This window comes from Dermacentor andersoni, chromosome 1 (genome assembly GCF_023375885.2).
Source record: "Dermacentor andersoni chromosome 1, qqDerAnde1_hic_scaffold, whole genome shotgun sequence".
NCBI lineage: Eukaryota > Metazoa > Arthropoda > Arachnida > Ixodida > Ixodidae > Dermacentor > Dermacentor andersoni.
The window spans coordinates 165,089,399-165,115,762 of NC_092814.1; the positions used below are offsets into that span (position 1 = coordinate 165,089,399).

Sequence of the window (26,364 nt, forward strand, 5' to 3'; positions counted from 1 at the left end):
GCGTCACATTTTTCTATTTCTTTTGCGTTGCTCTTGACGCCCAACGCCCCATTGTTAACGAGCAATAATTCTGCAAACAACACACAACCTTTCTTGCAACTTCGCATTTGTGGGCTCTGACGCTTGACAAGCACAAGATTTCTTGTTGGATCCCATGTACTTTCAGTTGTTCTGATTGCGTTTCGTGCAATGTAAAATACCCATTTGATGTCGCATGAGACGATGCGAAGTATTATATGTACCGCACATATACACACGAAAATAATAAAACTGCGAAGGCTTATACGCAAAAGGAATACAAGTTAGTAGAAGGTGTAGGAATATATTTATTATCTTAATCATCAAAAAATTAGAAATTTTAAAATTTCTTTATATGAAACGATCTATTAAAGCACATAATACACGCAAAACTCGTAATTTGGCCGCACGCGAAGCGTAGCCACCCACATTTGGGTGCGTCGCGCCCACGTGTCTGCAATCAATCTCTGCTCATGTGGCCTTCCTCGCCTCACTTTAGGCATCCTCGTGTTCCTCCACAGTGAGCAGTGGGACAGTCTGGGCCCATGTCGCCTTCTTGGTTGCACTCGTCTGTTCGGCCGGTGCTGCTTCTCGCTGATCTGCCACGCTCCCAATGGCCGAAGTCCCCGTAGATGGTAGGGAGCTCCCCCTTCTGTGGGGTTGCCTCACGCAAGCAGACCGCTCCAGCCTCCAACGCGCCTTCGTTGGGAAGCTGCTTGCGCCAGGTAAATCCCACGGTGCCCCAACCTGCGCCTTTATAGTCGCCATTGTCAGAGCAGCCATCCGAACAGCAGCCCAGCAAGAGACAAAGGAAATTGTGATGGTAATGGAGGCCCATCTGTTGCCTGACTACTTACCACAGGGCGGCCGGGCGGTTGCTTCTTCCAATCCAACGTTGGCACCGCGCCCACAGCTTAGTCCCGAGAAACCGGCCGTGAAACTGCTTCGAATGTCAGCCATGACCAAGTGTTCTTCACATCAAAGCCTTCTTCTTCGTTCCCTACTTGCGAGCACCACGTGCTTCTATAACTGCTCTAGTTTATCCTGCAAGTATTACGAAATTAACGCCTAGAGTTGTGGAATATTATGGGCTTTCGGTGGCCATTTTCGGTGTAGAAGTTTCTGAAGCTGATGGTCAACGCTATTCTGATCGTATGTGTTCTCTAAAAGAAATGTATCTACTTAGATTATTGGTACTTACCTTGTCCGCTTACTTTCAGAATGCAGGAGAAGTAGTGATTTAGTGCTGAAGGATGAAAGTTCTTGTTACCGCAATTTTGGAAAGAATTCTTGAATAACCAGCCCTTCCTTAGCCGAAAGTTACATTGCGCCTCAAGTTATTTACTTTCCTGAGCAACGACGACGAAAAAGAAACTTGAGACAAGCGGGAGCTGCAAATGTGTAAGAAATAGAAAGAAAAAGCTGCGCGTGCAGGAGAGAAGCAAAGCACAATACGCAAATATCTCAGCACGAGGCACGTGCTGCCCTCACGCGCTTGGCGAACGCAAACCAAAGGCGGTGTACTTGCTCAAATTAGACGAAAACATAAATGCACGGGGTGGAATCGGCGTGGCGCACTGTCCACCTAACTTGTGACTTGATCCCGAAACAAAGATGCCTGTGTTCAATACCGCGTTGTGATGCTGTTGTCAACCACGACGGCGAATGCGCGAGTTCTCGTAACGAAATTGCCAGGCTTCAGTGAATCCTTCATTCACTTCAATGAATTACTGCGAGTAACAGTTTAAGCCCCGACTTCTGGATGCATTCATCGAATATGATGGGCTATCTACAAAGAGAGGAAGCCTGGGTAATTGTAAAAAGCGTTGAGGGAACTCAAACTCCACATGAATTCCTAGAAATCACTTCAGAATGCTAATAGGCGCTGTCACTGGTTAGAAGGCGCATTTTCAGAAACGCGACGCCACATACAGAAATATACGGGGTGATCATTTTCATATTTTAAAAAAAAATTGGCTGTTGGCTGTTAAAAAAAATTGGCTGTTGCAGAAACAAACGTAACTCAAATCTAATTCAAACATCATTGTAGTCCTTCAGCCGGATTATTCAGAGAGGCGGACATTACGTGCAAAAGAAATCGAAGCACGTATACAACTAATTGAGAAAAAAGTAATCAATTAACTTCTTAATTAATTTCTTTATTGGACATAGTGCAACCTACGAATTGCAGTCGGTGAGATTGTAAGGCGCATCAACTTTAAATGATATTCCAGAGTGACACTAGTGTGGAGATAGGCGCCCTAAATTCGCCTTAAAAGTGCACTGTTGGTCCACTTATTTTTTAACAAAATGCTCTTTTATGCGCAAAAGCTCGGAAGTAACTGAACGCTCATGTATGTTCTCTCATACTTTGGGACATGATATCTCGAAACTGGTGTCCTGGAAACTTATTTCCAATCGATGCGTCTTGCAATCCCACCAGCTACGATTCGCAAATTGCAACATGTGGGCTAAAGTAAAAATAAGAAAATAATTTGCGATTTTTTCTTGGTAATTTGAATGTATTTAGACTTCCCGTACTAGTTACGTCCACCTTTTCGAGAAATCCAACTCAAGGAGGAGAATTGTGCTACTTGCCACAGGCGATTTTTAAAAATTCCGTGGAACTAGATATACGTAGACATACGCTACTTACGGTAAACACCGAACTGTAGCTGTTGCGGTATTCGCAAAAAACGTTCTTGCGCTAGAACAATTCGTAAGAGTACCAATGGCGACGGTGATCGTAGCATGAGCGTAGACAGCCGGCCATTCACAAACAGCGCTTACGAATGAAAAGCTTTGTGCATTCGGCACTTTGTTCTTTAAATGCGTTCGCATGAGCAGACGCCGCTCAATCGCCACAGCAAACATATTATTCGCCAAGGCGCCGCTAAAACGGCTCCACGCTGCTGCCGCAGCGACACAGTTTCGTCTTATACGACGCAGCTACCGCTGAAGGCGTGGGTGATGCGAGCGCATTGTTGGCATCAAGCAAGCAGCAGCTAAATGCAGCAGGATGACTGCTTATGACATCTGCAGGATGAAATAAGAGACAAACGGGCAAAACGTCGGCACAAAGGCGAGATTGCCGATGTCCGTTTGCGGCTTCGTAAACATGTTCCTGGCGTATGCTGCGCCAACTCTTTACTTCAGGGTGTGAAATCCAGGACGTAGAATCCAGCCACGCGCTACAATACTACTTTTCCAGTTTAGGGACTCTCATTCATTCATTCATTCATTCATTCATTCATTCATTCATTCATTCATTACGGTTAAACACTTCGGCTATATATGACGACAGCCGTCGTGAGGGGCCCGGCATTATTTTTGACTACATTAAGATTTTTAACTTACACTCAAACTTAAGTACACCAGCGTTTTGCGTTCTTCCTCCATCGAAATGCGGCCTCTGCACCGGGAATGGAATCCACGACATGCTGTTGAGCAGGTGAACACAACACCATAGCCCCGAAGCTACCGCGGTAGGTTACATACAGTAACGTGGGTACATGGGCACATGCCTTCCAAAGTATCCGTTCCGGGATGCCGACACATGTGAAACATGCAAAAGCCAGCAGAAAAGCCTGCTGCTGTAACTAACGTAATTCGTTCGTTACAACCCTACCCTTCAGTGTTTCTTGAGGCTTCGACGAACCCCAAAGAAGTAATGGGAAATACATAGCGTTTCGTTATTTGCATTTAATCTAAGCTGTTAAGGGCATGGGTACGTATAACAGAAAGTGGCACGGGAAATACACATGTACATGGGAGGGTATGAAGAAAAAGCTCGAAATTCATGCCGTTTATTCATCGGCGAGAGCCGCTAAGTAAGTACGAAATACATGAAACAAGCAGCACATATGCGCGAAAACAGGGCTATCACACAAAGGTGTCTACAAGTACGCGGGGATAAAAGCTTATTGTCTGTTGTACAGCTTGGCGGGCGGATCGCTGACACAATTACGTACATTCTTTGATATTAAAAAAAAAAAGCTTCTAATATTAGTCGTGCCTTCATGCTTTTACTATTACTTAAGGACATTATCTGGCGAAGTCGCGGGTCACAAGTTCATAGATTACATTGCTCAGCTAATTTAATCTTTTCCTTCCTCTTTATACTCTGCAAATGTTCCCTCCTCCTATCATTATTGCAGCGTCCAGGTTTGCCAATGCACACTTTCCCGCAAATAAGGGGTATTGGCATACCACGCCAATGCCAATGGCGAAATCCACGGAGGGCGTTACATGCTTTTTGTGGCAATCAGCTGTTTTTGTGTGTATGTGAGGGTTGTTGTTGTTGTTGTTGTTGTTGTTGTTTCCACAAATGGGCAGGAACAAAGTGTTTGGACAGCTTCTCTGGGGCTGACAGCACAAGTGCGCACCCCATACTTATTTATTGGCAATCTTCAGTCAGTGTATAACACTCCGTGCACGCGTAAGATAAGACCTCCGACCGCTTGACACTGCGCGCACTGTTGGCTATTCCGGCCTTCGGGCTCTTATGCTTTTGCAGTAGGGATTCAGATGCTGAGACGACCACTGAGCGAAGAAAGCCAGCTTCTACGAGCCTGCCAATATGTACACAAATGCGATCGCGCATGTCGAGATCACACGACCTTTTGAGTGCCAACTCAAGAAACATCGTGGCTATAGCGCGCTTTGCAACTTTGGTATGGGCCGATTCATACGGCCGTAAACATTTGTTTTCTCCGCAGTTGGTAACGTCAGCAAACATGATCGGGGGCGAACGTCAAGTTGCTATCTAAGAATTGTAACTTGTAAAAGCCAACATGCAGTGTGCCCAGTGTGAAGGGGCCCGAGGTCTTGCCTGACGCGAGTGTCGCGCTCAGTGAAGAAGGTCGCCAATGTAGGTCCCACTTGTGCTGTCGGCCTCAGAGAAGCTGTCTAAACTCCGCACCTCCCCCCCCCCCCCCCCCCGGTGAATAAACAGTGTTAGTTTAGCGCTTGCTCATCGTACCCTCCCATGTGGTTGTGTCTATTTTTTCTGCTACCTTCTGTTATAGCTATATCTAACACAGTAGGCCATCAAAAAGTTTTACTTCTGTTCGGGGAGTTGCGCAACGGTTTTCGTGCGGTGGCGTAATCGATAATCAAATGTAAATGAAACTCAACGTGCGTTAGAACCCGGAATTCGCTTTGAAATAGAACGATCCATGGTTATAATATAAAAGTTTCCTTGCTCATACACCTCATTCAAATGAGCTATATACACAGTTAACACTAATCCATAATTCCTATACTGTCGTTGTAGTCGTATTGCAGCTGCTCAACGTTGGATGTCAGCTGGGAGTTTTTACGGCTGCGGTGGGGAAAGCTGACGCCGTGGTGCTGCAACACAGCCTGCGTGGGAGACCCCTCACTAACAACAGCCAGACACGTACGACCGCGCTCAAACGCAGCAGCATCTGTTACTGCGTTCGAGCGAGGCCGCGAGCCAGCAAACAGACCCCTACACACTAAACAAGGTAACGCACTTGAGGGGGTTAAAATGGTGTTTTCTTATTTTACATCTTGCACAATAACCATTTAGCACTTATTTTTCTCAAGATACCTTATAGTAAGGGTATGTGCGGAAAAAAACACACAATAAAAACTAAAACCCTAATAAAAAAGTTAACAACCTATACGAAAGCTGTTCACACATTCGCTACCGTTGAAAACTTTCCTTGCAGCAATAGGAACGTTAGGCTTCAAGCGTAACGAGTGCATTTTCTTCGGTGCAAGATGGGTCCTTGTGCAAGGTTTCTCATGAAATGAAGCAGAAGCAGTTTCTGGACAATTTATACATAAAGATACCAATATTTGAAGAACTGAAACGTGCCTCATGTGTGGCGCAGTGGTTAGGGTGTCTGGTTTCCACATTCCTGAGTTGGAATCCACGTCCATGAATTTCTTTCGTGACTGATTTAAGGATACACTGTTTGTCGTTTGATGCCGTTTTTGGGGTAACGCTAATAAGCAAATCGTAAACAGTGGAAAGTATCACGTGCTGTGGGCGACGTTTTTCTCTCATTTCGCTCCTCATTCAGCAAAATAACCCTTCCTTAAGGGTGTTAATCAAATAACGCTGCTTGTATTTTCGCCCTTAACGCTGTTGAAATGTTTAATGTGTAGTACTTCCGAAAAGTGTGAGAACTCGCCTATGCGGCTTCGCTGTCTTTGAGATGTCAGGTTGACATGCGTCCTTGAAGGCGTTTGTTTTATATCGGTAAGGATAGCATTTTTCATCATCAGGTTAGTGACTCTTATTTTTTTTTTCCTCAGAGCTAGCGAAATGCCTTTTTTGAATATGCAATACGCCTCTACCCGTTGCTACGAACTTCTTAGGACGTGTTTCCTGTAAAAAACACAGAATTATTTCTCATGTTTATAGTGTCAAATATGCGATTTGCTTTCACTGAATACAACTACAGCAAGGAAAAGGTCCTCGTGGCTTGCGAAAACTGAAAGATTTGTTATGTAATAATCTGACAGCTGAAGAACAAAAATATGTTCGCATGAACTACCTTGAACTAGAAGTTGTCAAGTTGTTTCACGTGTGAACGGTGAGACGTGCATGACTTACTGGTGTCTAATTTCACGAGTGCGAAGTTTCGTAATAAGCTAGACACTGCTGAGTGTCTTATTGGCCAATAATAAGGTGGCTATTAATAATACCAGATTTAAGATATCTCACAAGGTATAGAAACTACTACCGCTGTTTTCCTTTTGAAGTGTGTAAGAAACATTTATGCGCAAATCCTTTTTAACGCCAACAACTAATGAGATTCAAAATACGGGTGTGAATTATGTAAAACGAGGAATGTGGTCACTCGTTCATTTCTGCAAAGAAAACTAGTTCTTTCCAAACGACTTGGTACTTCTGTGCGTACGTCCACGAAACTGTGTACGTTCCCTTTATTGTAGCAATCTGTTCTTTTCCACTTTCTCTCTTGTGGTGGGGTCGCTTGTGTAAACATAGAGGTCTGGCTATCACTGGCGCGAATAGAATACACTGCTCTTTAGAACTGCTTTCGCGCTATCTCAATGAGCAGTTTATTGATGGGCTATTTTATAAAACCGAAATTATAGCAGCCCCACTCGCTATCTCCATAAAACACTCGGCAAATTAGTGTGGCAATGACGGAGCGAAAAATTTTTAGGATCCCTTCGGACCATAGTAGTAAGCATTTGTGAGTGGAAAATAAAAATTGAATTTTATTCTCTGTGCACGCCTGAAGTTCACGACTTATGGTGAAACGCAGTGAAAGTAACATCTCTTCTCAGCCAAAAATTTTATAGTTTTGCTTTGTCCTGGGCTTTTACTAGATTCTGTGAGTTCGAGTTCACGATGATGGGCTTATGACAAATTTTCATGCGTTTTGTGCAAAATAAACCGCGCAGTGGAAGGCACACGAACTTCATTTTGAGTAACAGTGCAATAATGACACGAACAAGAATGAAAGAAGCAACCGGACCAGTTGCTTCTTTCGTTTTTGTCCATGTCATCATTGCTCTGTTACTTGAGATGAAGCTACACCAACTCTCCCAAATTTTTGTTCTCTTAAGCACAACTAGCATGATAAGACCAGCAAACGACCACTCGTTGCTACTAGAGTAGGTTAATGGAGATTCTCTTAATGAAATGAGTTGCCTGGAGGACGACTCCAGTCTCAGTTTGCTACGACAAGTTAAGACTCTAAATTTGTTGTTTCTGTCAGCAATAAATTAATGAACAATAAATACCATTTATAGTGGCTCCGAACTGAGTGCGTTATCACGTAATAAACCTTGGGCGCAATAACGTAAAGCTATTCCAAACTTTTCTATTCCAATTCTGCAATCAGACCTCCGCGATTGGTCAAAAACTTTTCTGGACCACCCCCACTTCGCCTGTCTGTCACGCGACGTCACGAAAACCGTGACAGCTCCCCATCTGATATGACGCATATACACACTGATTATGCAAGATTGGACCGAACAAAAAAATTTATGTCTGATTCGAAGCCTGTTCGCCATTAGCCCTCGGCTATTGGTCAAAAGTTTTCGGGCTGCACGCACTTCACCTGCCTGTCGCGTGAGGTCACAAAACCGCGAAAACTCACCCGTCAAAGCGACGTGTACGCGTGAGAGATGCATTAATATGCCGAACACAACTCAATTTTTTTCTTAATAGCCGCAGGATGCCCCGTTCAGAAAGCAATAAAAGATGGCTGCAACTGATCCCTCAGGCACTGGCTACTTGCCCCTACCACAGAGCATAGCTTTATTTGCGTACAATAAAACTTTTTTGCATGGCCGTGTAACGTTTTCGAGCCCTTTCTGCACGTTCACAACCTCGCTCTGACAACTCTTCTTTGCTGAGGATGCGTTTTAGCGGCATTCTTAAGCTTCCGTTGCATGCCACCGCGATTTTCGACCAGCCACCACAAACTAAGTAAGGGAAAGCGGAACAGTCGCGACGCTGGCACCGCCCTCATCATCCGGTTATCGATTTTCAGTGCACTGGCTCGGCCCCATCGAATCCCTCTCCACCTGTGCGTGCCCCTCGCCTCTTGTCAGTCAATTAGATAAAACAAGCCGCTCAGTGAGGCAATGTTATTCGTTTATAATGTAAACAAAAGTTACCCCCTATAAACGAGGACAGCGTTTGATTGGCTTGTTCAGACAATACTGCGGGTCACCGTCCGATGCTTGCGTCGGCGGTTACGCAAATTTGACGTCAGGAGATTGGAATAAAAACATATTGAAATAGTTTTACGTTGTAGACGCCCCTTTACAGTTGTGTAGGCTAGCACTCTATTTATGTCATTGCGATTTTGTTCAGTCATTTAGTTATTTCATGTATGACGAAAGAAACATTATAGCGCCGGTTTAATCAATCCTAGCCGTGCCGCCAACTTAACTCCCTTGACAGTCCTTCGGCGCACACGCAATAACCCGTTGCACGTTGTTTCGAAACAGAGTTCAATTAGTTATCTAGACTTAAATCGCAACAGCTCAGAAAAAGCTGAACGAAATTATGCAGCTCCCACGCACTCTGGTAATCGATGCTAGGCGCAGCAGTTTGCAGGTAGCTTGTTACCCAGCTTCATTTGGTGCTCTGCAAAGCGTTACCAGATGGATCGAAATGCTTTCATAAGGTCAGCAAATGTGTGTGTGTGTGTGTGTGTGTGTGTGTGTGTGTGTGTGTGTGTGTGTGTGTGTGTGTGTGTGTGTGTGTGTGTGTGTGTGTGTTTGTGTGTGTGTGTGTGTGTGTGTGTGTGTGTGTGTGTGTGTGTGTTTGTGTGTGTGTGTGTGTGTGTGTGTGTCTGTACGTGCGTGCGTGCGTGCGTGCGTGCGTGCGTGCGTGCGTGCGTGCGTGCGAGGACAGCAGCAAGCCGACGACGATAGTATGACGGTGCCGGCGATGGTATGACAAGTAATTTTGGTAATCCGGCGAACAAACGTTACAACCTGTTCCGTTGTGACCGGGGCCGATCCAGAAGGCGCTACAACGTCACATATCGTCTCAAAGTGCTAGCATCCACGAGCGTATACTATAGGATGTGGAATACTGGTGCAGTATCGCTTTTTGAAGTAAATTGTCAGTATGCGACATTAAGCACGCATTAGTCGTCTAAAAGCGCTAGTCGGCGTTGGCACGGGAGAAGAATGCGTGTACTTCAAGGATTTTATTGTGTACAGCATGGGACTATTGTTCTGGGGACGCTAGTTCGAATGCCCCGATCGCTCACGAATTTTTTCTCTATTAAAGGTACCCGAAATAAGGAGACTGATACCTACCTACCGCAATGTGCATGGCATGAGGCTAAGAATGCTCCACATTAGTACGACGCAAAAGCGAGTGTGTGATCGTAGTGGTAGCTGCATGCCTTCGGTAAATTCAGCACACTCAGCACGACGATGGACCACGCACATACGCTGCATGTTGCTACCTTGCAACAAGCTGTCATCATTATGGGGTTTTACGTGCCAAAACCACTTTCTGATTATGAGGCATGCCTTAGTGGAGGACTCGGGAAATTTCAGCCACCTGGGGTTCTTTAACGTGCACCTAAATCTAAGTACACGGGTGTGTTCGCATTTCTCCCCCATCGAAATGCGGCCGCCGTGGCCGGGATTCGATCCCGTGACCTCGTGCTCAGCAGCCCAACACCATAGCCACTGAACAACCACGGCGGGTCAACAAGCTGTGTCTACTCATTAAACTCAAACACACTCCAAAAATGTTTACACCCTTAAGGGTGTTTTCTTGTCGCACTGTAACACCCTTACTGTTAGAGTCTTAAAAAAGTTTATGGAAGACAACAGCAGAGCTCTGACGAGACGTGCGATGACAAAAGACGTAGTTGAAACTATGTAATCATTCTGACAGCCTTGGGCGCACAGAAATATCCGACAAGAGAATTTCACAAGGAGAGACAGGAAACTCTCCTGTCGGATATTTCTATGCGCCCAAGGCTGTGAGAATGATTACATAGTTTTCAACTACGTCTTTTGTTTTCGTACGTCTCGTTAGAGCTCCGCTGTCGTCCTCTATAAGATATTGTAAGGCCCTAACGGTAACAGTGTTACAGCGCGACAAGAAAACACCCTTAAGGGTGTAAATATTTTTACAGTGCACGCTTGACATGTGTCTTGCAACCCTAAAAACCTACCTAGCATGGCCCTGACTGTGCTTTGTTGAAATTAGTTCATAAAGGCGATATGCGGAGCGTTTATTATAGATAGCCAGGGACGAGATTGGAGGGAAAGACAAGGAGGCAGGCAGTGTAGGCACCGGCTGGACATTCTGTGTTGGTGTAAGAGTTTGAGAGGATTGTAAAGTAATAGGCGAGATAACATATAATCTGTCCATAAACGCCCCCCCCCCCCCCCCCCCCCCCCCCCGCCTGTAGACGAGCTACAAGTTCGCACATTCCTCATGTCTTTAAAAGGTGGAGTAACATGTTCAAAGTCTCGCGTGCTGACGATGGCCTGAACCAGTGCCCTAGAATCCTTTCCGGCAGGCAAGGGGTGATCATCCAGTCTACCATTTTCAAGACATTTTTCAACGCACCCTGTAGCGAGGGCAGTCACAAAGCAGTTCTTTGCTTATCTCCTCGCAACCGTGGTTCGCACATGCATGGCTCTCAGCCATGCCGATGTGGAGTGAATAGGCATTCACGAATACCACGCCGGGTCGCAGGCGGCACAGAAGTGTTGCCTTATCTCGTGCTATCGCTGTTGCAAGACTCAACCCGAGACACGGATTCAGGCTATAAAAAGTGTTGCTTAATTCGGTTGAGTTTCACTGCCCCCAATGTCTGATTGCGCGCGAGCAAACGACGCCTTTCAGGTGGATCGATTCTCGACAGCAGTTCTGTTGCACAATGGACACCACTGTGGGCAGATCGGACGACGACATCCGCATGATCATTAGTAGTGATGTTCCAATGCCTGGTATCCACTAATAAAGGATGTGTCTATCGTCGATTGAGTGGTTATACAGTAATGCGATGTTTTTTTTTCTTTTTTTTTCTATTTCCCAATGTGCTATCCGTAGATCTCCGGTCATTCTGACTTTCAGGGCAACGAACTCATGCCTATATACAGCACATAAAGAAATAAAGCAGTTTCAATTCTAATGTCAGCTTTCTGCGCAGTATGATGCGCTACCCCTGTGGCATAGGGTCTTCCGAGTCCGCGGTTGCAGAACAGACTCATTTAACAGGGCTGAGCTTTGGGTGGAGGTGGTCAAAATTAATCCGAAACCCTCCACTGCGGCATCCTTCATAGCCCCTCTGTGCAGCCACGGGAAGTTAAACCCGACAATTTAGTTTTAGTTTGAATAACAGGGTCCGCATCTCAAAAGAGTTCGCACACTGGCACGCTTCTTAGGAACAGGCGCCGGCCTATCGTGACACCGAACGCAATATTAGCGAATGCGGCCCACCAGTGACAAACAATTCTTACATGATGGTTGTGTGATCCGGTTCTAGGTTCGACCTGCTGCCAAGATCAATGGTGCTATACCAAACATTGCGTCACACTCCGGGACTGAGTGGTTCTGATGGTGTTGTTTCTACCCTAAGGGGGGGGGGGGGGGGGGGATGTTACCGCATAAACCTAGCTGAACAGAGTTCGAGCATAAAATTCCAAGTCATTGCCGATATTACACAGCATACGTGCACTTGTCCGCAACACGAATGCTTATGCCAAGTCCTAGATGACACCTATTTATTTTTTGAGGGGGGGGGGGGGGGGGACATGACATGTATCCTTCCTTAGAAGAAAGCTTACCGCTGACCTATAGACTTACATCAAGAGCAAATAGTGTGCGCAGCTATTGGCTGATATCGGTCTTCGCTCCAGGTGCAATGTCGCCAAAACTGTCACATCTCACCGCGACGTTGGAGTTAATATTCAAAAAACCGGAATCTGAAACTATTAATTTGACTTAATTATTAAAAGTTTATTATTAAATAAATAATTACATAATTTTGCTGTTATTCATTGGCTGGCTGGCTGACTATGTGCTTGTCCTTTCGCTGCTGCTGCGTGAAATTGCTGCAACGCGTATCCATGTTCACTGCTGCAACGCACTTGGTTTCGCATATTTCCATGCATGCGTCGATTTCCTTTTGGCGCTAACCGCTCTCGGTGACCGCTCAACGCAAGACGCGCTCGTTGTATCCCAAGTTTCGTGAAAGTTGTCGCCAATTCTAAAGCAATGGAGGCATGTCAGAGCGCGGGCGCGTTGCGAATGGGGCTATTACATTCTCGACTCTACGCGTGCAATATTCATTGCTCTGAAATGTGCGGTGATGTATGCACAAGTAGTGGACGCGTACTTTACCAGTGTGAATCGACGACAGCCGAGCTAACCACAATCGTTCTCGCCTAAATGTTGTCTCTGCTTTCTTACCCATCTTCCCCAATGAAGAGTTTCACTCATTGATTATTTGGCTATACTGACGTAACATTCTCGACTTGCCTTTTTTTTTTTTTGCTTTTCGTTGCCCAGAAATTAAGGTTCACAAGTTCTAAACATTTGAAGAAATACTAGTAAGCGCCAGAACGCCCTAAAGATGTTTCTACTATGTCATTTCTGCTGACCAGTTTCGGTTTTGCTAGACAGGAGATGGATGTGTCAATACGTCATGATACAGTGGATCGATCCGTTTCTGTAATCGTTGCACGTGCCATAACCGTACGCAGCCTGAAGAAACGCAGTCTTGCTTATATTTTTATGAGCAACACCGTCATACCTAGCCTTATTGCCACACAATGTCAGCCATTTTTGCTCTGTCTTGTAGGGCATCGCCTCCTGAATGCCTCGCGCGCTCGGCTCGCCATTATGTGTGTCCACACATGCGTACTCCCACTGTACGAACAGTGTCATGACATGACAATGATGTCAGTTATGGCTGGTCCGTCGCTGCCAGATGACTTTTGTGTAAAATTAACATATCTTATAAGCGCTTCTCAACCTTCAAACTTGCTAAATGGGGTCATTTTACGTGTGAGAAGCTTGTAGTAGAGTTCCTTCAACTTGGAAAATATGTGTCGGTACTCTTTTAAAGATGATCTCGAGGCCCGAATGCACTACAGAGAGGCGTGGGGACAATAACACAAGGTATGCAGCCAGCTTCAGTAATAAAAAGAGAAACATGGAGATCCGATGCGCATGTTGTAATCAATGTGAAGCGAAGCTTTAGTGAAGCAGTTAATTAAATGTCATAAAGCTAACGGTAATTCGTACAATTGTGTTTATTTTCATCATATGCAAAGTGTAATCTTATAATACTTTGTATACGGCTTCGCAAGCAACATATATCATCAAGGATCTTGCAGAACGCCACTTGTGGTAAACAAAGCTTCGAAAGCTCAAGTATTGGTTCAGTACTGCTTACGCTTAGTCATTCTGCTTATCTAAATAGGAAAGATACAGCGAGTGATTATATTTACATCATTAAAAATGTGCGAAGGATTCATGGCGTGTTGGCGTACAATGCTGTTTTAGTGTTGTATAATGCGTTCTCTAAAGAAAGTTCTCGGGATAAACGCACGTGTTGTGATCACATGGAGCACTACTTGGTTGGTGGGTTCGGTGTGGAAAAACATAAGGTTCAAGCCTTGAGGGATTATTACCGGCATCGCAACTGTATTGATTTCCCGCATTGTTAATGAAGGCCAATGTCGTCTAAAAAATATAGCAGTACATTCATCTCCGTACGCCTCTCGATTCGTGGGCTACGAGGGAACATGACAGTGCGCACATTTATCAGATTGGTCGTCAAACCTGCTTCCGTCTTTATTTTATTGTCAGCAACAGCAGCGTCTGCAAGTAAAGCAGAAGAAACGCGGGGAATTGGAAGCAGGTGGGGAGAGCTGTTGACGGAGTACAACTACACCGTGCCCATCTTCGTAACAGTGTGTGCACACGTGAAGCCACACGTGGCATACCTTGAGGCGGTATGGGTTATTTTAATTACGCGTAACTATGGTCCAAAAGAGCGAGAGAGCCTAAAGAAAGGGAAGGGTTAGGTGGAGAACAGGAGGTGCGAAAGAGTGTCTCGGCGATATCGAAAGGAGGACAGCTGCTGCGACAGCAAGGCGCGCTGCCGCTGCATGCGGTATTCGCTCGTGCAAACACACGCTCCGTCCGGTCCGGCGCAAAATCCGGCACGGCATTAACCGGCTTGACTCTTTTCTGAGAATGTTGCTCGGCTTAGTCGCCACCAGCACCGGCTTTATCGGCTGTATGGGGTGCGGTCGATTGCTTCGTGATGTGTGCCGCCTGGCCTCGAAGGCTAGAGGCGAAGACGAGACCTTACCGAGCCGAGCACGTCACTCGAGCCAAACGTCCCGCCCAATCCGGCAACGTACGCCGTTGGCTACTTGACCGTCGCCTACGGACGGTCGCCGTCAATGCGGAGCCGCGATACTGACAGGCTCGATGTGATCGCGGTTCCCCGCCCTTTAACTCGAGCCCGCAATCGGCTTCTGCGCTTGCAACCTATGATGCTGCTCATCGCATGGCGCAGGTATTCAATTTCTCTTGGCTCGGACTTCTCTAGACTGCTTGTATTGGCGTGAACATCACTGCTCTTCTCTTATTCATCGGCTGCTGGCCGTTAATTTACTAGGATAAGCCTTACCTCCAGGTATTACTAGTGGGAAACAGCGTATGCAAACAGCCAGGCTCACATCGCGAGGCTCCTAGGGAGGCTGTGTAGTGCTAGCAGCCGTTAAATTTGGCGGTTAACCGCTTTCGTCCAACTACATCCCAAAATGTGTGAGGCGTTGCCGTCTTGCTACCGACAATGAAAAGTATACAAATATATTTTTAGGTTTAAACTGCAAGGAGCACGTCGCTGCCCTCTTATGTGACAGTTCTTTCGTATCTTAGCGCTTACTTTCCATTGCGTATCTTAGCGCTTACTTGCGTATCTTAGCGCTTACTTTCCACATCCCATTGAGCTACTCTCTATGGGATGTGGAAATATATAACAAGGGTGAAGTGGGAACCAAAATGGCACCCACAGGGCCCTGTTTCTACTCTCTTGTTACTTTTTGTATATATGAATGTATGTATACATTGTGTGCGTGCGTGCGTGCGTGCGTGCGTGCGTGCGTGCGTGCGTGCGTGCGTGCGTGCGTGCGTGCGTGCGTGCGTGCGTGCGTGCGTGCGTGCGTGCGTGCGTGCGTGCGTGCGCCTGTCCGCGCCTGTCAGCGCCTGTGTACTGAAAACTATCAGCAGCAGCAATGGCTCGAGCGTCGCCGTCTTCTTCCACAGCTAGCTCGTTGGCACCCCTTGGCGTAACCACGCGAACGCGCTCGTGCCATTTCTCCCGCCTTCGTCGTCGTCGTCGTCGTCGTCGTCGTCGTCGTCGTCGTCTACTTTCACAGCTGGCTCCATTGCCGCTCATCATTCCAGCGTAGAATTTCACTTCTGTCGTCGTAATGGGGAGGCCTCGTTTACGGGGATATGAGCCATTGCCCAAGGGGGCATGAGCCCTTCATTGCCCTACGTGACGGCCAGATTTAATTTTGAAGCAATTTAATTTTGAAGAATGGCCCACAGTGATTGCTTAGTGGCTATGGTGTTGGACTGCTAAGCACGAGGTCGCGGGATTGAATCCCGGTCACGGTGGCCGCATTTCGATGGGGGCGAAGTGCGAAAACACCCGTGTACTTAGATTTAGGTGCACGTTAAAGAACACCAGGTGATCAAAATTTCCAGAGTCCCCCACTACGGCATGCCTTATAATCAGATCGTGGTTGTGGCACGTAAAACCCCATAATTTAATTATGGGGTTTTAACACCCCGGAGCACCTAGCTCGTACCTATTGTATCTCTGTGTTTCATTATGGCTTAATTTCTATTCCCCTTTACTGTTACTGTTTTTTCCTGTGTTTCCATATATCTATTGCCTTCGTTTATTCATATATCAAGGTATTTATATTCTTTTACCCGAGGTATTTCCTGGCCCTGTATTACCATTGTCTGTTCACTGTTTTCGTTGAATACCATAACACCTGATTTTCTAACGCTAAATTTCAAACATAAATTCTCGCCTTCCTGTCCACAGATATTAGTCAATACTACAAACGCCACCCTCTATGAGGAGGCGGAGCACACCAGTAAGGCATGCGCTGACACCCGGCGTAGCAAGAGAAAGCTAGGAAACGGGCGGCGAGTAGCGTGCGAAGATCGTGCCCGAGAGGCTGCCCGAGAGGCTGCCCGTGAGCGGTGGGCTCTACAGGACGACAAGTACCGCGAAACGGAGAATGCGGCGAAGCAACGAGGGTAAGACGCCAATAAATTGGATGAGCACAACGGTGCGTATGCGAAATTTCAGAGGGACTTTCTGGACAGACGTTTCGAATTCAGTTGTGGTGTGTGCGACAGACTGTCGTTCGAGAACGATTTGATGGTGATTGCTAGCGTTCGAGACGTCGCGACGCGGGAACTTGATGCCGTTTCGACACCTACCCCAGCTCCTGACTTAGCCTGCTGCTCGGTTTGGCTGCGCGGAGGAAGCACTAACGGCCGTAGCACACATCGATCATTTGTTCTGACAGGTGGTTGCTAACAAGCCATCTTCTGCATTTTCGCGCCTGCGCAAAGAAACCAATAAGCAGTTAGTACGTTGCGTGCGCTGGTATGGGGATGCCGCGTGTAGTGCGTACTGCCGAAGAACTAGCTGCTCACGAGGCCCAACTTCGAGACCGCAGACGTGAAAGTGAGCGACAGCGGCGGGCGGCACGAACCAGCGAGGAGCGTGCCGAGGAGGCTTCCCGTAAGCTGCGGGCTAAAGCAGAAAACCCCCCAGGTCGCGAAGCAATTAATGCGGCGCAACGACGAAGGTACCACGCTCGGAAGGTTGATACTTACAGTGGTGAGGATGCGCGATTCCGCCGAGACCTTGTGGACAAAATGTTTGGCTCCAGATACCGTGTGTGTAGCCGATTGCGGTTTGAAAACGACCTATCGGTGATTGTGAACATTTCTTACCACGATGTTTACAGCTCCGATGGCCATCCACTTTCGCAGGGAGGAATGGCCTTGAACTATTTTACAGCTAAGTTGTATATGGCTAGGCGATTCGTACCGTCTGTCCATCTGTCGCCTGTACGCCAAAAACTTATCCGGCGCAACCCCGTGCGCATGCCCCCTCCCCCCCCCCCCAAAAAAAAAGAAAGGAGAAAGAGAGGCGAGCGATTGGCTGCGCCAGTAGTGACGTCGTTGCTCTCCGTTACAGCCGAGCGCACGCGCAGCAGTTTCTCTCCGGGTACGAAATGGGTAGGCCACGCGTCATACGTACTGCTGAGGAGCAGGCAGCTTTCGATCAGTAACGCCGCGAGCAGAACCGGGAACGAGCTCGTCTACGCCGTGCCGATGCTGCAGCCCGGTCACAAGAACAAGCTCTTGCAGCCGAGCGCAAGCAGCAACTGCGTACCGAGGATCCGGCAGCCTACGAAGCCGTCGTTTAATGACCCGTCGAGATTAACCCAGTGATAAACACCGGAGCCACACCTTTCAGCTTCGCTGCTTAACCATCTGTACGTTGTGCTTGGGCGGTGTTTTTTTTTTTTTTTAATGCGAAAGCATTATATGCCTCATTTTGCGAAAATCAGCCGGTGTTACCAAAAGATGGTACCAAAAATGGCCGACGCGGCAAAGAGGGAAAACGCGTTAAAAATAGCTTAGACCAACATCACATTTCTCAGAGAGGTTCCTGTAAACAAAGTGAATTGATGGCTCTCAAGAGAAAATTTGGTAAATTTCGGTCTGGGTCGGAATCGAACCTTGGCTTCGGGGTGCGAGACGAGCCCGCTTCCTTGACGCCATGGCGGCTCCCCGGTTTCCGCTGATTAAAGCTGTGCCTAGTGCGCGGGTCATTGCGAACGTTACGTTTATGAACTCCTCGAGGGCAAGCGAGCACGTTGAGATGCTTGGCGTGTTTTGATGTGACCTTACTGAGGCGTACTAAGAACCCAGGCAAGAGCTTGCGCGGACAAGGAACGCACGAGAAAAAAAATCATTTCAACAATGGGGCTATAATGCTATCGCATTCCCACACGTAAGCAGTATTTAGTGCATCTGCCGAATTTTACAGCGGGACTATATAGCTCTACCTCCCAAGGGGTCTGTCGTGTCCGTAGGCAAACACTTCGGAGGTGCGCGCCGCGTGTACCGCTGCGTTCCCATTCGCGGCAGTGGTGGGGCCGGCCGTGCGGGGGAAAGAAAAATCAAAAACCAGAAAGCTCGCCTTCGTGCACAGCGCTCGCTGCAAGCGTTTGCCGGTAAAGATTATGGTTGGATAAGCTGCAGTTGCCAGGAAGCGGCAACTTTAGCACGCGAAGCAGGGAGTGACGTAAATACACTTTCCTATGTAAAATAGTAACCCGCCTAGCAACTGATTTGTGTTGATAAAGCGCTATGGGAAGGCCACGTATAGTGAGGACCCTAGAAGAGCAGCGCGCATACGAGGCGCGGCGAAAGTGTGGTTAAGTGCATTTCTCTTCTCTCCGGTCCACTCTTTGTAAGTACACGAAATAGAGGCGCAAGCATTGAAACGTCTTAGGCTAATAATTAGGTAAATTGCATGTGAATTTCGCTATGTGAATAATTTCAAGCTACGTCGCAATGGGCAATCGTTCTAGTTGTCGTTTACAGCTTCGCTGTGCAACCGCCTTCACAGCATGGATTTTTAATTTCTGGGCATTGAACTTTAACCAAAGTGTGTGCAAAGTTATGATCTCACCATGTTATTTGTGCAGCACTAAAGATTTATTGAAAAAATATTAGAGGACTAGCAGGTAACATATAGCCGGTAACTCTTTCACACAGGTTTAAGTAAAAATAGATACCTGCGGGTTTTGGAGAAGTGTTACGTATTTTCACTCCCACTACCTATTCCATACCCGTTGCCTGGTATGCAAGCCAACCAAGGTAGGTCGGATAGGGCTGACGGGGTCAAAGTGAAGAGGTTGGAAACAGCATACGTGCTTTGGTGACTACTTCATTTCCCTTATCGGGAAATAGTTTATTTTATTTATTTATTTATTTATTTATTTATTTATTTATTTATTTATTTATTTATTTTATAATGAAGAGGTGGCTCTTTGGAGCGGGCGCGAGGAAATAGGAGGAAGTGAGAGTAAAGCACGCGATCGGCGGGGACGGCCTCTTGTCTGCTTCTCTCCTTTACAATGGCGCAGTCTACAACGAACCTGCCTTTAGCCGTTTCAGCCTGCAGTGTGTCCTCACGGTTCTCTGGCGTGCTGGGTCTCTCCTTCCTCGGTTATGGATCCAGCCACCCTACCACCGTCGCAAGTCCGGGGACGGCGTCCAAGCCTCGTTTGTGGCTCTAGGCGGGACTGCACCGGTAACCTCGTCCAAGCCATGGCCCAGCTGACACAACAGCTCCAGGTTATGACGAGCACCTTCGCGGCCGTCAGCGGTTGCGCCGTACTTCGTTTTCATACTGAGATAGCGCTTCGGCCCCTGCGTCTTGAACCCGTCCAGCCTGGGAACGCCATCCACGCTTCCCTTGACGAGGATATCCTCCGAAGCGCTACTTCGAACTCCAAGCCACCAAAGTTTACCGTCGATGCTTCCTTAGTGGTAGAAACGGCTGTCGTGACTATACCACAACGACCGTGCTGTCGGTGGACACCTCCTCTGGTTCCTCGGGCAGCTGGACAGGCAGCCTGGCGCAGATGAGGTGCTGCGACTTTCAGCCGGCGACTTTGGCGGAAATACCGTAGTTTCGCGCCTTTCAAGACGACGCCATCTGTTGGGTTCAAGCTATTAATGCCTTCGGTGATCGTCATGCTTGGCCAAAACAAGAGAGATGGCTGGTGTCAGAAAAACAACTTTGCGGTGCCGCCAAGGCGCGGGAGAACCGCGAAGGCATCAAACAGCGGTCTTGGCCTGAATGGAGTGCCGCTCTGGTAGCTGCTTTCGGCCAGCTTCCTTATGCCTGCAGTGAGTCCGACCAGCGCAGTTCTGCGCACGGCGCTCCGGAAAGCTAGCGCTTCGATCCTGCGGCAGGTGTGCCAAGCAACGCCTCGACAGAGAGGTCTGCCGGCAACCCCGCCGCAGACGCCGGCTCACTGGATGTCACCGTCGGCTTCACCCCAAACGGTGGGAAGCGCATGGCGACCACCACTCCCACGTCGACCCACAACAGGAAGGCGCGTCACAAACCGACACCATCGGCTCCACCACAACCTCTAAACACGCAGCAGGTACCGCTGATACTTTCACACGGCCAACTACGCCGGCTGAGCTGCTGCGACGAACACCCGGCGACTCGGAAGCCGCACCATATCGCTGCTGCAGCTGCACCCGGGAAGGTTTTGGCAGATTGCCTCACCACCTGCACCACTGTGTATACGACACCACGCCATCAATTCCAGAGACCATGACTACCTTCCATCCTCAGAAGTCGTTGACGTGGCCTTCGCGCTTTTCAATGATTAGGAACAGTGAAGCACCGCCTCCTCTCGTACTAGACATTCTATTACTCCGGACTCCCAACGGGTCCTCGGATCACGGAAACGAGATACTTCCTGTCTCTCTGGGGCCACATCTCCGGTTCTCAGGGCAGCCATGGGCCGAAGGCACAACACTTCGCGCCACGCTCAGCGACATCTTTCTCAAAGAAGCCGAAGCGACCAACACAGCTGAAATCATCATCGAAGTTGTTCCCGTGAGTCCCAAATCTGCCTATGAGACGCGCAAGAGACCACAGGTTTCGGCGCAGGCGCAGCTGTACCCTGTTTGGAACCAATCACCTCCCGATGGGCAACGACAGCGCTCTTGCCGTCGCCCGCCACACAGTGACCAGGAATTGCCCTTCGTTCCATCATCGTAGATGGATGACTCGGAGGCACGCTGCACTTCGCCGAGTTCGGGCGATTCGAGCGCATTAGCAACGCTGCGAAGATGTACCCGACGGGTGAGCAGACGGTTTTGTTGCTTGCACGGCTCGTCAGTGAGGTGCCGCTCTTTATTGTCCAGGATTTCATGGCACGCTTTCTCATCGGCGGTCATCCCGAAACAGCCAATGCCGCCCACCAGAGCCATCTTTGGCAATTTCTCATTCTCAGAGCCATTTTCAGCAGCGTGGCCGAGCGTAATGAAGAAGAGGCCCTTGGGTGCGGGCGCTCGCACGGCGGGCGCGAGAAAAGAGGAAGAAGCGCGAGTAAGGCAGGTGATCGCAGGGAGGTCCTCCTGCCTGCTTCTCTCCTTTACAATTAATTAATTTATTTATTTATTTATTTAAACATAGTTATAAATACATGTTTGCTATTCTCTCTGCCTTTTGCTTCAAGCTTCAGCAGAGATCACAAGAAATAGGTTATTTTTAGCGACAAATCAGGCTGCCCTCACGTCAACAAAGAGCACGGACCGAAATTTGTTGAATACACATTTAGCCTACAAAACCATCAAAGAACACACAAACGCCAGAGCGAAAAATCACGTTACAGCGTATCAGTGGATACCAGCGGTGCTATAACGTAAATCTATTCCAAATTTTTCTATTCCAATTCTGCAATAAGCTCTGCACGATTGGTCAAAAAGTTTTCGGGCCACCCCGATTCGGCCACCACGCCCCATCTGATATGTGTGTACACTGATTATGCATGATTAGACCAAATGAAAGAAAAATAATTATTTCTGATTTGATGCCTTTTCGTCGTTTGTCCTCTATTATAGGTCAAAAGTTTTCGGGCTGCGCCTACTTAGCCTGTCTGTCACGCGATGTCACGAAACCGCGAAAACTTCTCGTCAAAGTGACGTGTACGCGCTAAAGAAGCATGAATATGCCGAGCAAAACTGATGTTTTTTTTTTTTTTTCTGATAGCTGCAGAGCGCCCCGTTCCGAAAGGAATAGAAGATGGCTGCCCGCCGTTTGCTCTCGCACTGGCTATTGGGAGCTGCCGGTGAACATCGATTTATTTGCACATAAGATGTTTGGGTGGCAATATACCATGATCTAGCTTTTTCGACATGTATGCGACATCGATCTGCGAACTCTTCATTTTTTCCCCTGGGGATCCATTTTAGTGGCATTCTTGACCGTCCATTGCACGCCGCCGCGATTTTCGACCAGCCACCGCAAGCGAAGCAAGGGGAAGGGGACTAATCGCAGACGCCGGCACCACCCTACTCGTCCGGTTATCTATTTTCACTGCGCTGGCTCGGCCCCATCGAAGCCCTCTCCACTGGAGCAAGCTCCGCGCCTCTTGTCAGCCAAGTAGATAAGAAAAACGGCTCAATGTAGGCAATGTTATTCGATTTGAAAGCAAACAAAAGTCACCTCCTACACGCCAGGTGAGCATTTGATTGCTCTTTTCAAACAACGCTACGGGTTTCTCCTGGATGCTTGCGTCGGTCGTTGCGTCAATCCGCCGTCAGGAGATTGGAATATTTTTACGTTATATGGCCCCAGGACTACTTGAATATTCGAGGAAACACCGCAGTGGACGTTTCTGCAAAGCAGGTGCACGAAAATTAATATACATTAAAACTCCCTCTTATCAGCGTAGTGCAGTCCGCCCGTAGCAGAGGCATATAATATATATATATATATATGTATATATATATATATATATATATATATATATATATATATATATATATATATATATATATATATATATATATATATATATATATATATATATATATGATGCCCTCTCGGTGAGCGCATATTTCACCCCTCATCTTTTAAGAGGTTCAATACATACAAGCATTTGCCTAGCAAACCAGATTTTTTTTTTTTTTCAAGGGAATTTTCCACGTCTCAGTAATTTCTCTCGTCGTATTCGAGTGCTGATTGCCGTGTTATAGTTTGTTAACGAAGCTTTCCCTCAAGTCTAAATATTTTAAGGCAGTTTTCCTAGCCTCTAAAGCCGCTCGAGTTGGCTCTTCTCCTTGAGCGGCCATTTTTCCTAGAAAGTATGCCTTCCAACTACTCCGCCCTTAAACTGGCTCTCTCAACTACTACACGCAGAGACAAAGCAACAGCGCGCGCATTAGATCCCATAGATGAGATAAATATTTACAATTAGTATTAGGGTTATAATTATATTCGAGTGCTGATTGCCGTGCTATCGTTTGCTAACGAAGCTTTCCCTCAAGTCTAAATATATTAAGGCAGTTTGTCGTGTGCGTATCATGGCTACGCACGCTTATATCGCATTCCGTTTCTCTACCACGGGTGCGCTTTAAAACCACGGCGCTGCAGTTTTTGCTTTTCTCTTCTTTCTTCTTCTCCGCCCTTAAACTGGCTCTCTCAACTACTACACGCAGAGACAAAGCAACAGCGCGCGCATTAGATCCCATAGATGAGATGAATATTTACAATTAGTATTAGGGTTATAATTATATTCGAGTGCTGATTGCCGTGCTATCGTTTGCTAACGAAGCTTTCCCTCAAGTCTAAATATATTAAGGCAGTTTGTCGTGTGCGTATCATGGCTACGCACGCTTATATCGCATTCCGTTTCTCTACCACGGGTGCGCTTTAAAACCACGGCGCTGCAGTTTTTGCTTTTCTCTTCTTTCTTCTTCTCCGCCCTTAAACTGGCTCTCTTCACTGTACTACACGCAGAGACAAAGAAACAGCGCGCGCATGCGATCCCATAGATGAGATGAATATATATATATATATAGAGAGAGAGAGAGAGAAAACTATCAGTCATAGCTCTCGTAGTATAGCCCTCTGTGCCGTTTCCTTTTTTTTCGAAAGTAGTCCTATTAGGGTTATTATAATTACACGAAGGTATTTCGCCCTCATCAGCAGCAGTCCTTGGTATAGTTATTCTGGCGGCTAGCTTCCCACGCTATGCGTGCCGCCATCGCACCTGGTTAAGCTTTTCCTAGACGCTAGAGTTAGGCTTTGTCCGCGCAACCTTGAGCGATCGGAAAGCGCGTTTCCCCCTCTTGGCCGGCGGAGAAGGGAAGCTTCGTTCCGGCCGCGAAGCTCTCCACATCTCTGTAAGGTGCCTTGGGGATGTCTCGTGCCGAAGATGCCCTCTCGGTGAGCGCATATTTCACCCCTCATCTTTTAAGAGGTTCAATACATACAAGCATTTGCCTAGCAAACCAGATTTTTTTTTTTTTTTTTTTTTTCAAGGGAATTTTCCACGTCTCAGTAATTTCTCTCGTCGTATTCGAGTGCTGATTGCCGTGTTATAGTTTGTTAACGAAGCTTTCCCTCAAGTCTAAATATTTTAAGGCAGTTTTCCTAGCCTCTAAAGCCGCTCGAGTTGGCTCTTCTCCTTGAGCGGCCATTTTTCCTAGAAAGTATGCCTTCCAACTACTCCGCCCTTAAACTGGCTCTCTCAACTACTACACGCAGAGACAAAGCAACAGCGCGCGCATTAGATCCCATAGATGAGATAAATATTTACAATTAGTATTAGGGTTATAATTATATTCGAGTGCTGATTGCCGTGCTATCGTTTGCTAACGAAGCTTTCCCTCAAGTCTAAATATATTAAGGCAGTTTGTCGTGTGCGTATCATGGCTACGCACGCTTATATCGCATTCCGTTTCTCTACCACGGGTGCGCTTTAAAACCACGGCGCTGCAGTTTTTGCTTTTCTCTTCTTTCTTCTTCTCCGCCCTTAAACTGGCTCTCTCAACTACTACACGCAGAGACAAAGCAACAGCGCGCGCATTAGATCCCATAGATGAGATGAATATTTACAATTAGTATTAGGGTTATAATTATATTCGAGTGCTGATTGCCGTGCTATCGTTTGCTAACGAAGCTTTCGAAGAACGAAGAATCGAAGAACCGAAGAACGAAGAACCGACTATCGCGGACAACATGAGTCCCTTTCCACGTAAGTGTGAGGCTCGGAGCAGAAGCTGTGGCGCTTGAAAGTAGCCTGGGACCTGACGAACCAACCGACTGAGCTATCTTTCTGGGCAACATCGAAGGGTCACGAGTTCAAATCACCTGTTATGTTCCTTTTTTTTCTGCCCCTTTTTCTTTCTTTTTTTTTTTTTCTTTTTTTTTTTTTTTTTTCTTTCTTTTAATGTCTTTTCCTTTATTTTATCACTGTACGGGAACCCTCCTAAAAAAAAAATATATATATATTTATATAGATCTTCAAATATTTATGGCCTCACACTCACATGTGCAGGTCATAAATACCAGGTTCTCTAGCCGAGTGCCATCCATGCGGTATAACCGAGCTCAGATTGGTCCACCTTGACTGACCAAGTAGGGCACCACTGTAGGTTAAATGAGGCGTACAACTCCTGCGGGACCCGCCGTGGTTGCTCAGTGGTTATGGTGTTAGACTGCTGAGCACGAGGTCGCGGGATCGGACCCCGACCACGGCGGCCGCATTTCGATGGGGGCGAAATGCGAAAACACCCGTGTACTTAGAATTAGGTGCACGTTAAAGAACCCCAGGTGGTCGAAATTTTCGGAGTCCTCCACTACGGCGTGCATAATCAGAAAGTGGTTTTGTCACGTAAAACCCCATAAATTAATTTTTAATTTAACTCCTACGGGGACGGTAGAGTATCCGTCTCCAGTGCAAGAGGACCGTGATTCAAATCCCGGTGCCGCGCTATTCTCCACCGGAAAATACAAAAAAAAAAAAAAACGTGTGTTGAGAAAATTGCACAAACAGGCCTGGAGTGCGGCCTGATCCCGGTGACCAGAACCGGTAACGCACTCTCTCACCAGAGCAGGATTGGCCACCCTGGTGCAGTACTTGGCCACAACCTCCTATATGAATACAACAATCAAACCCCGGCCCTCAGTCCCCAGCAGCCGCGAAGCAACTGACCACGGCGGCGGTCAGATCTGT

General features: G+C 47.2%; 1 long non-coding RNA gene across 1 annotated transcript; it reads right to left on the reverse strand.

Moving 5' to 3' along the window:
- Nucleotides 1–306: 306 nt before the first annotated feature.
- Nucleotides 307–967, reverse strand: LOC126547346 (uncharacterized). Its single transcript, XR_007602694.2, has 2 exons — nt 876–967; nt 307–771 (listed from the first exon to the last, which is right to left on the reverse strand). It is a non-coding gene; the product is annotated as an uncharacterized lncRNA (long non-coding RNA).
- Nucleotides 968–26,364: the final 25,397 nt, after the last annotated feature.